Source organism: Silene latifolia, chromosome 1 (assembly GCF_048544455.1).
Source record: "Silene latifolia isolate original U9 population chromosome 1, ASM4854445v1, whole genome shotgun sequence".
Lineage (NCBI taxonomy): Eukaryota > Viridiplantae > Streptophyta > Magnoliopsida > Caryophyllales > Caryophyllaceae > Silene > Silene latifolia.
The window spans coordinates 99,893,388-99,905,612 of NC_133526.1; positions in this window are offsets into that span (position 1 = coordinate 99,893,388).

Sequence of the window (12,225 nt, forward strand, 5' to 3'; positions counted from 1 at the left end):
GTACCCTCACCCCTTACTCAAGATCTATGGTTTGTGGATCCGTCTACATACCATTGGATTACGAGAGTCATTCAAATCGAGTGATATAGGGTACAAGTCTTTATCTTTAATCACTCGTAGTCGATTGGCTTTATGCTTTTCGATGAAAGGTGTAAAGTTGACTTGAACGGTTCCAAGTTCCCATAAAACTTGTTGGCGACTCTAATTTGTCTTAATTCGATTCGAAAGAACCTCGAGTCGATTATGCCTAGTGTGGATCCCGCGGACGCAGTTCCTGCGGGCGTTGTCCACACCTTTGCACAAGTATGCCTCCTTTTCAAGCCCTGTTGCTGCAACCACCATCATTTTCTGTTTGTACTGGTTGATGTGCTCCAGCGAATCCTTTGTTCCATCATACAACGTCATTGTTGGCGTGGTGAACCCCTTTGGCATACTGACAAGGGCAATGCTATCCACAAAGGGGGAATCCGCATTGCACTCCGGGGTTGCCACCCCATGGGACGTGGTAACCCTGGAACCTTGCTGAGTAGGGACCTGCTATCCTGCAACTGTTGTTCTACATGGCTTCCTACCCCCATACCCTGGTTGTGGGGTACTGAGTAGACCCCATATGGATTTTGTGTTCCTCATGACATGTAAGGAGGGACCATGTAGCTTCTAGGTAATGGTGTTGAGTTCACAATAGGCCTGAACTGGCTGTCCGAAGTATATGGCATATAGGAGCACATCCCGGGATACGCGTTTCTTGTTGACTATTCCCCTGGATTACTCTCTGGTACCACTGGCGTACTGCTGGTTGTTGGTATGGGATCTGGAGTCAGTGCTCCTAATCGCATAGGATTGAGTACAATAGGGTACGTCTGTGGCATCCTTGGTGGTGGTAGAACCCCTGGTGGTTGGATCGTACCCTGGGTGGCCACCGTTCCTGCTGGATATACTTGCTCGGGTGGCGTAGTTACTGTGGGATTTATCTGTATGCATCCCTTTATAATCAAGGATTATAACGAATTTTATGAAAATGATCACTAGTCATAAAATAAAATTACATAAACAAAAGTAAAGGATTAAGAAATAACCTTCGGTCCTAGCAAATACGGCCTATGAACAATATCGCAATGATATTCTCCTATCAGTTGCACCCAAGATGATATGAGATATGCCCTTTGATTGTGCTAGAATCGATCCACCAAAATTAACTGATTAATTAGGTTTTGTGTTTTTAGATGAGAGGCAAAGAAAAAGTTAGAATGAATTAGGTTAGAAATCCTCTCCCTCACTCCCCTATAAACCGTGTATAGGAATGGATTAGGGTAGGTTTTTCTTTTCTATTTTTCTCGGCCCATATCCGAAAATAAGATGATAATTTCTTCTTATTTTCGGTTATTCCAAAAATGTATAAAATGTGTAAATTGTCATCTAGTGAGGATCGAACCCATGACCTCTTGGTTTGAGTACCCTCACTATTACCACTATGACACATTCATCTTGTTGATATTAAATATAACCAATTACATTTAATTACGAATTAACAGATTAATTCGTCCAAGCTAACATTACATACATTTAATTAAATATAACTTATTATATTCAATTTACGAATTGATTAATTAAATCTCAACTAATATTATTTAATCTTCATTAAATAATTGTCTCATCAACACATTGACTAACTGTTTAGTCATATAAGGCATCAATGTGATTATATTTCTATAACCACATCTCTCAAACACATCCTATAGGTGTGACCTTTAGGGACCAGTTGATCACCGTCATCTGTATGATAATAACGTCAAACTTTCTAGCAAGCCAACCGTTATTAGGTAATCGTTAATCAACTGATTAAAATACGAAGTATACCCTTGTGAACCTGTAAGAGATTTACAAATGTTATCACACTAATTTGTGGAGGACACAAGCTCCAACAAACTCCCACTTGTCCTCACAAGTGTATGTGCGATAACCGATTCTCATATCCTAAAATTTCTCCCACTCAATGTAAAACAATTTGCAAATCCGTATTCACAAAGGTCGTATTTTACAAGCGATCATCATCAAGAGTGGTTTCCCCGACTAGAGAGTAACTTAACTGATAAACGAATCAACATTCGAGCATGGCCATGCATTTCAGTTACAACTCCTCGAGTGGCCCTGAGAAATAATTATACCTGATAAGGGTTGGATATTTTCCTCAACTCGATCCTGCAGATGTAAGCACAGTATGAAATGACCCAGAAAAAATCTACTTAGCCTCCAGTTACGGCAAACCGTGAGAAAGAAACCAAAGTCACCCAAAAACTGCCTTAATCTCAATAGACACTCGATAGTCAAAAGAATCGACTCTAGGAACACAATGGATGTCTTATCCACGACCTGGCACCGAATGTTTTTAAACATTTAGGACTCCATTACGTTGTCACAAAAAGTTGTCCTACGAGGTATCGTTATAATCTCGCATCTGTGATCGATCAGTCAACCGTTTGACTTATGGCTCGTTGAACCCACCATCAATCGACTGCACAATATATTAGCCGGAGTTATCAGCTCACATTAGCGATTACGAACCAAAAACAAATATAATGTAATTCATTTCACTTTATGGCGTTCAATGTTGTCAGTACAATCCACATGAAAAACAAAATATTATAATACAACGATGAAGTTATAAATAGTATATGAAAAAGATAATGTATCAAATCCATAATCAAGTACTACAACTCAGGAACACGTTTAATTCCCATGGAAATAACGTGCCCTACATGCTTATCATAATTCAACGGTTTAGTGAGAGGATCCGCGATGTTATCATCCGTCGCAATCTTGTCAATCACTATCTCTTCTTGCTCCACGTAATCACGGATCAGGTGAGCTTTCCGATGTACATGTCTAGATTTGTTGCTAGACTTTGGCTCCTTAGCCTGGAAGATAGCACCTCTATTGTCACAATAGATGGTGATTGGGTCATTCGAACTAGGAACTACCGAAAGTCCTTGTAAGAATTGACGCATCCATATCGCTTCCTTTGCTGCCTCCGAAGCGGCATAGTACTCGGATTCAGTAGTAGAATCTGCTACAACACTCTGTTTGGAACTCTTTCAGCTGACCGCAGCACCATTAAGAGTGAAGACGAACCCGGACTGAGATTTTGAGTTATCTCGATCCGTTTGGAAGCTAGCATCTGCGTAACCGATTGCGCATAGCTTAGTATCGCCTCCATAAGTCAATACCCAATCCTTAGTCCTCCGTAGGTAATTGAGGATGTTTTTGACAGCTATCCAGTGTGTTTCACCTGGAGTCTTTTAGTACCGACTCGTCATACTCAATGCATATGCTACGTCTGGACGTATGCATATCATGGCATACATGATCAATCCTATTGCAGATGCATAAGGAACACGACTCATGCGCTTAATCCCTTCAGGCGTCGTGGGTGACTGAGACTTGCTCAACTGCATCCCAGTCGTCATTGGAAGGTTCCCCTTTTTGGAGTTGGTCATGCTGAACTTCTCAAGAATCTTATCCAAATAAGACTCTTGACTAAGTGATAACGTCCGTCGTGATCTATCTCGGTAGATACGGATTCCCAAAATGCGTTGTGCCTCACCCAGATCTTTCATCTGGAAATGGTTCTTCAACCATTCTTTAACCGAAGATAGGAGATGAATGTCATTCCCAATCAAGAGTATGTCATCGACATATAATATTAAGAATACAATCTTGCTCCCACTCGACTTAATATATAAGCATGGTTCTTCGACCGATCGAGTGAAACCATACTCTTTTATCACCTGGTCGAAACGATGATTCCAACTCCAAGAAGCTTGCTTAAGTCCATAAATGGAACGCTTAAGCTTGCATACTTTCTTAGGATGTTCAGGATCTATGAAACCTTCGGGTTGCACCATGTACAACTCTTCCTCCAAATAACCGTTTAAGAAGGCGGTTTTCACATCCATTTGCCAAATTTCATAATCATGAAAAGCGGGAATCGCTAAGATTATCCGAATGGAACGTAGCATGACTACAGGTGCAAAAATTTCATCATAATGCAATCCGTGCACTTGAGTGAAACCTTTTGCCACTAGTCGTGCCTTATAGGTATCTGGTTGCGCGTCTACAGAACGCTTTATTTTGTAAAGCCATTTGCACTGTAGAGGTTTTACCTTATTAGGTAAATCAACTAGATTCCATACGTTATTCTCATACATGGAGTCCATCTCGGATTGCATGGCTTCGAGCCATAGCTTTGAGTCAGAACAGGTCATAGCACCTTTATAGGTAGCGGGTTCATTACTCTCTAGGAGTAAAACGTCACTCTCCTCGACCATACCAATGTATTTTTCCGGAGGATGGGAGACTCTACCCGACCTCCTAGGTTCCTCAGGAATATTAACCGTATCATCAGTTGGAGGAACAACTTCCTCCACCTGTTCTTCGGTTGTTGGTTCTAGAATCTCCGACAGCTCGAAGGTTCTATTACTCGTCTTGTTCTCAAGAAATTCTTTCTCTAAGAACGTCGCACTAGCCGCAACAAAAACTCGATGTTCGGTAGGCGAATAGAAGTAATGACCAAATGTTCCTTTTGGATAACCTATAAAGTATGTCTTGACCGATCGCGGGCCGAGCTTATCCTCGTGTCTCCACTTGACAAAAGCCTCGCAGCCCCAAACCCGAATAAAGGACAAGTTGGGGACCGTTCCCTTCCACATTTCATATGGAGTCTTGTCGACAGCTTTAGTCGGACTTCGGTTAAGTATAAGAGCAGCTGACAAAAGAGCATAACCCCATAATGAATCAGGCACTACTGTGTGACTCATCATGGATCGAACCATATCAAGTAAGGTTTGATTTCTCCGTTCAGACACACCATTTAATTGAGGTGTTCCAGGTGGAGTTAACTGTAGAACGATTCCACAGTCTTTAAGGTGTTGATCAAACTCATTTGAAAGATATTCGCCACCCCGATCTGAACGGAGTGCTTTAACCTTTCTTCCCAGTTGGTTTTGTACCCTGTTCTGGTATTCCTTGAATTTCTCAAAGGACTCACTTCTATGCTTCATTAAGTAGACATATCCGTATCTACTCAAATCGTCCGTGAAAATGATAAAATATCTATAGCCATCTCTAGCGGTAATTGACATAGGTCAACAAACATCAGTATGTATGAGTCCTAATAGGTCACTAGCGCGCATTCCAACACCTTTTAAGGAAATTCGAGTCATTTTGCCAATGAGACATGATTCACACGTGCCATATGTAGAAAAATCGAATGAGGGAATGGTCCCATTATCGACGAGTTTCTTCACGCGTTTCTCATTTATGTGTCCCATTCGACAATGCCATAGATAGGTTTGATCTTTGTCACCAACCTTTAATTTCTTATTATTCATGTGTAATACTTCCGTGTTTTGATCTAAGATGTAAATTCCATTCATAGAAACTGCTTTGCCATAAATCATTTCATTGAAAGAGAAAATACAGCTATTATCCTTTATTGAAAATGCAAAACCGTCTTTAGCAAGTACGGAAAAAGAAATAATGTTCTTAGACAAACTGGGTACATAGTAACAGTTATTTAAAAATAACTCAAAACCACTAGGGAGTTGGATTACATATGTTCCCTTCGAGACAACAACAACTCGTGCTCCATTCCCGACTCGCAGGTCCACATCACCTTTTTCGAGAGGTATGATGTTCTTTAGGCCCTGCAAATGATTACACAGATGAGAACCACAACCAGTATCAAGTACCCAAGTTCCGAAACTTGCATGGTTAATCTCAATCATATGAATATAAGACGACATACCAACAGGAACTACGTGGACTGCTTTGATGTCCTCACGATAGACGGGACAGTTCCTTCTCCAATGTCCAGTCTTGTGACAATGGTGGCACTCAATGTCATCGTCCTTGCTCTTTGCCTTGCCTTGTGAGCCACTAGTCTCACCAGGCGCACTCTTACCGTTTCCTGGCTTCTTAAACTTTGGCTTGCCTACAGCTAGGTCGCCATGAGCCTTGCCCTTACCTTTACCCTTGTTACAAAACGTGAGAACATCCTGCTTCATGCTCCCACTCAATTTCATATCCTTCTCGGTCTGTACGAGAAGGGAGTGTAGCTCATGAGGACTCTTTTTCAAGTTATTCATGTAGTAGTTCGCCCTTAAAAGGGCAAAACCATCATGAAGAGAATAAAGCATTCGGTAAATGAAAATGTTCTCACTGATTTTGCAATCAAGAGCCTCCAGCTTCTCGATATTCTCAATCATGTGAAGAATGTGTGGGCTAACCGGTTGGCCCTTCTGGAGTTTCGCATCAAAGAAGCGACAGGTATGCTCATATGTAACAATTCTCGGTGCTTTAGAGAACTCGTTAGTGAGCGTGGTGAAAATCTTGTTCGCACCTTGGGCAATGAAGCGTCTCTGCAAATTGGTTTCCATTGCAAAGATGAGTACGTTCTTTATCGCACCCGCTTCCATAACGAAGTCACTATAAGCGAGTGACTCGTTGACTCCTGCATTGGGGCCTGGGTTTATCGGTATTGGCTCAGTTAAGTACTTGAGCTTACCGTCAGCAATGGCAGCATTCCGTAGTGCTTTGCCTCCCGATCCGCAAAGTTGGATCCGTCGTTTTTCGGACGTGTGAACCGATTCATCCGGTCCATGAATATTTTCACCCAGACTCGCGTCCAAGTGTGGCACTAGGCATTTGGATTGCGTTATTTCCGGACATTTTGTTGTAACAAGATTATCAAAATAAACGTGTTCTACATCATGAGAAGAAGAATAAAAATAATAAGCATGTGCATCGTTTATATTTTTAATTCTAATGAACTACTGTCATAACGCGAAGACTCAAAACATTTATACAATTGACCTCCCTCAAGAATTATATAAATGATCCCAAGACTCAATTCTCTGTAAATTGAATAAGCTAACCTTTTAGCTAGTTCTACCGTTAGAATTCTTGGTCTATAAATTTCTGTAAATTCTATCTTTAGTCAATCATAATCACGAGAAACTCTTCGGACTATGATGTTGAGGTAAACTAAGTCAACACAACTACTTACCCAACGTAGAAGGGGTCATATTATGCCTACCGACGAAGAAGGGATTCATAGTTGTTTGCCCTTATAAAGACTAATCTCAATTTCCGTTTTAGAGGAAGATCCCATCAACTTTTTAATTCATTTTAAGTGAACTAATATCTAGCATGCGAGAATGAAAACTAAGGTGATGGCTTAATAAGTCTGTGACATCTGTATGTCCATGAAAACTAACATACAACCTATATGAGTCAATTTTCATGCATTTTAGTAGTAGGTGGTTTGGTTTTAGGCGGAATATGATGCATAAACTATCATGTGAATGAGAAGCAATATGAATGAAAATGTAAAACAATAAAAGTCCTAGTGTGGCCTATCCTATCAAAATGAACATTAAATACAAGTTTGGAATCCATCCTTGGACCCGAGAAGCTTGTCTTGATGTTCCATCTTGATCCATGTAGCGGGAGTGAGCTCCAATCTCCATCTTTAGTCTTCTTCGAAAATTACAATAAATAAAATTTACATAATAAACCTATTTATTACATTCTAATTTGAAAACCCAAAAACTAAAGAAAAAGGAGATTCGAGATCTCATAATTTCATAAAAAATCATGTTTCCTTCATTACGAAAACATAATTTGACTGAGGTCACACTAAGTATTACAAATTACAACCGATTGCAAAAAAACAAATACGTAAATAAAATTCATTCAATGATTCATTCAACAAAATTAAAATGCATCAACTAAAAATAAATTAAACATACATGACACAATTCCTTAATTATGTTGATTAATTTATCCAAACCACCTATTTAAATTAAATTAAGTGACAATTCCTCAATTAATCACATTAATTTCAATCTTAATTCATATTAAACTTGTAATATGAATTTAATCCATCAATATTTTAAACTGATTTAAAATAATTAGGTATCTATTATTATGAACCGCTTCACAATAATCAATTGGCCAAAATCAAAACAAAATTAAAAACCCTTTTTTTTCTTCTTGGGTCTCGGCAAAAAGAAAAAAAACAGGAAAATTTTTTTTTTTTTTTTAAACTCAGCTCACGGCCAAAAAAAATAACAGCCTTCCATTTTTTTTTTTCTCTCGGCAAAATAGGAAAAACAAAAAAACAGAATCCTTTTTTTTTTTGGCTCGGCATTTCAGGAAAAATGCAACAACAGCAAAAAACAGAATTTTTTTTTTCTTGAGCTCACGGCAAACCCTAAAATAAGCCGTCATTTTTTTTTCTTTTGCGGCAAAAAGCCCTAAATCAAAAATTCGATGAAGAAAATGTTTATAGTTGCTATTAGAACATGATTTAGCAAATGAATTAATAAAACATGATTAATCGTATATGCTAAAACTATATAGCAAAAACAAATTTTTATATCATCGACATGACGATTCAATTTGCATTTTAACTTAATCTGCATTAAATCAAAATCTACCAATTCTTCATATGATAATTTTAACTGATTAAAACAATGATATGAAAAATGAAATTGGAAATAAATCATCCAACAAAAGAAAAAAACGAAAAACAGACTGAAAAAAAAAACATCTCTCGGCAAAAAAAAAATTCAGCCGAAATTCCTTTTTTTTTCGAAATTCCATATATTGTTTACATACAATTTTATGAAAATCATCAAAATTAAAATTCGTGGTCTTGGCTCTGATTCCACTTGTGGGATTTATCTGTAGGCATCTCTTTATATTCAAGGATTATAACGAATTTTATGAAGATGATCACTAGTCATAAAATAAAATTACATAAACAAAAGTAAAGGATTAAGAAATAACCTTCGGTCCTAGCAAATACGGCCTATGAACAATATCGCAATGATATTCTCCTATCAGTTGCACCCAAGATGATATGAGATATGCCCTTTGATTGTGCTAGAATCGATCCACCAAAATTAACTGATTAATTAGGTTTTGTGTTTTTAGATGAGAGGCAAAGAAAAAGTTAGAATGAATTAGGTTAGAAATCCCCTCCCTCACTCCCCTATAAACCGTGCATAGGAATGGATTAGGGTAGGTTTTTCTTTTCTATTTTTCTCGGCCCATATCCGAAAATAAGATGATAATTTCTTCCTATTTTCGGTTATTCCAAAAATGTATAAAATGTGTAAATTGTCATCTAGTGAGGAGCGAACCCATGACCTCTTGGTTTGAGTACCCTCACTATTACCACTATGACACATTCATCTTGTTGATATTAAATATAACCGATTACATTTAATTACGAATTAACAGATTAATTCGTCCAAGCTAACATTATATACATTTAATTAAATATAACTTATTATATTCAATTTACGAATTGACAGTTAATTCGTCTCAACTAATATTATTTAATCTCTTCATTAAATAATTGTCTCATCAACACATTGACTAACTGTTTAGTCATATAAGGCATCAATGTGATTATATTTCTATAACCACATCTCTCAAACACATCCTATAGGTGTGACCTTTAGGGACCAGTTGATCACCGCCATCTGTATGATAATAACGTCAAACTTTCTAGCAAGCCAACCGTTATTAGGTAATCGTTAATCAACTGATTAAAATACGAAGTATACCCTTGTGAACCTGTAAGATATTTACAAATGTTATCACACTAATTTGTGGAGGACACAAGCTCCAACAGTTACCCCTGGCGGCAGCATATCCATATCGAGCCTGGTTACTAGATTTTGCGGCAGTAGCCTTCCTGGCATTCCCCTGGCCGAGTGTTGACCTTGCCATCTGTTGGGTCGTTCCCAGGGGTGACACTGCATCTATCTTTTCCTGCAAGGACTGGTTGTCCCTTTGTAGCCCTATCACCGCCTGCTGCAAGGATGTCATCCCTTGGAGCAACTGCTGTACCGTATCCGGTTGTCACGCTCCTGGGAGTCGGGCTCCTGTCAGGTGTCCTGGTGATCCTGGGCGCTACAGACTCCCATCCCTATTAGGTTTGGGTACAGGATTGATAACTGGTGATTTGCTAGCCTTCCCTGCTCCTAGATCTTTGATTTTGGGGGAGTACGGAGGCTTTGCTGATACTTGGGGCTGAGCCTGGCCTGCAGTCACTCTGGTGGTAGGGGCCGCCATTTTTGGGAACACCAGAGGTTGCTGGCGCCGCCCCTAGTACTGGAGTTTGCACTGATGTACTCATCGGATCTGATACGTTCCGATTGGATCCTGACATGACCAACTATAAAGATGTTAGGATATTTCGAAAAGAGGTATTTTAACGAAGATTTATCCACAATGCCCCACGGTGGGCGCCAAATTGTTTTGGTAAGATTTTACCGACTAAAGATTTATGAGTCAACGCGGCTATTCCAATTAAAATACGATATTAAAGACTTAAGCAGATCAGTAGTAAGAACATAACAAGAACGAAAGTAAACAACTAGTACGAGAGAAAAGCAAACGAAAAAGAGAGAGAGACAAATGACACAAGCAAAATGGTGACGCGGGAAACCCAAAATGTGGGAAAAACAGCGGGGGGAATGGTATCCCACCAATGATCCACTAGTAATAATAGTATTCGAGGATAAACCTAGCTGGAACAATCAGGAGGAACAGCAAAAAAACTCCAAATGACTAGTAGAAATTATACGAATGGTGTATATGATCCTAAGTGTTTTAATTATTGAGTGTTGCAGGTTGGTGAATGATATTTCTTCCAGTGGAGTGAATGAGGAATGAATAATGCCTTGAATCTGATGTTTGTTGCTCTTTTATAGCCTTTCTTGGGGTAGTTGCACGTGCTCCCTACATATGCTCAACCATATGCTCCACTCCTTACGAAATAGGACGTGGTTGATAACTTTGTCAAAGCTCCTGCTGATAACCGCAATGTTCCTGCTAACCATTTCAACGTTCCCACTGGCTGTTTGTTATTTAATTCGACCGTGGCTTTCGTATTACTTGAAAGTCCGGGTTCATCCCTCCTTGTTCTTCCTTGCGTCTAGCAGCCTACTGCCTTGTCATTGATCCGTGTGCCTTTGTTTTTCCCAATAGCGAGTTGCCACATCATGATGAAGATGAGAGGGTATTTTTACCCATACATCGACCATCCCATTTCTCAACCCACTCGGGTGCCCCCGCTAGCTGGAGACCACCTCGTCCGAGGTTGGCCCGCCTCGAGACCTCCTCGACAACCTCCTCGAAAACCTCCTCGACCACATCCTCAAGAACGAGAGAAGGGTCGAAGTCGAAGTGCACGTCCATGGGAGCCCTCCCTGACATATAAGAAACGTCACCTGCATAATTAAAGTAATTAGGTCGCGTCAAATGACGACAAGCCTCGATAAGGTTTGTTTCAAGCCTTTTTAGCCCCAAAAACGGCATTTTCTCGCCATCTTTGGCCATTTCCTTCGAAACCCGACCACTCATGTGGTAAATTGGGTCAAGTCAAGTCTAAGTTCAGGCCTAGTCATGGGTTTGAGTCGAAATTTCGGCAGCATTTCGCTATAATGATGATTATGCCCTAGAAAAGTGTCCTGAAAAAGCTGTCACAAACCAAAAATCCGACATGGTAGGGAGTTTACCCATTACACAAGGATTCCAAAAAACCAAATTTCATCAAAAATGGGCAATCCTAAGGCCATTTTCGAAGCGATTTTTAAAATAGCTGAAGAACCATCTCAATTTCACTCAAATGCTCAATACTTGACGAAAATTCAAAAAGAATACATGGTTATGTTCCTAACATTGCCAATTATCCATTTCTAATGTCAATTTTACAAGGCAAATTCATTTGGGGGAAAAGCCCCAAATTTTCGAAATTTTTTGGTTGAAAACCCTAATTTCTTTCAATCAAACTCAAGCAAATACAAATATTAAAGCAAGAATGAGACACATACCTCGATTAGTCATGATTAATGGAATGATTTGATCAAATTTTGACGAGTTTTGGTTGGAATTTGAGAGAGTTTAAATAGAATTTGTGTTTTGAATAAAACACGGCTTCTGGCGAGTTTTTACTCAGACAGGGACGAGCTTGGGAAAGGACGCAAAGACTGGCCGTGCCTCTTCCAAGAGTAGCGACTCTTCTTTGCGCCTCTTCCCCACTCCCAAGACAATTTTCAAAAGTTTGTTATAAGTTCGTTATTTGTGGGCCGATCTTTGGTGCGCTTCTTCTTCAACACCATATATCATATATTTGGTCTATTGGGCATT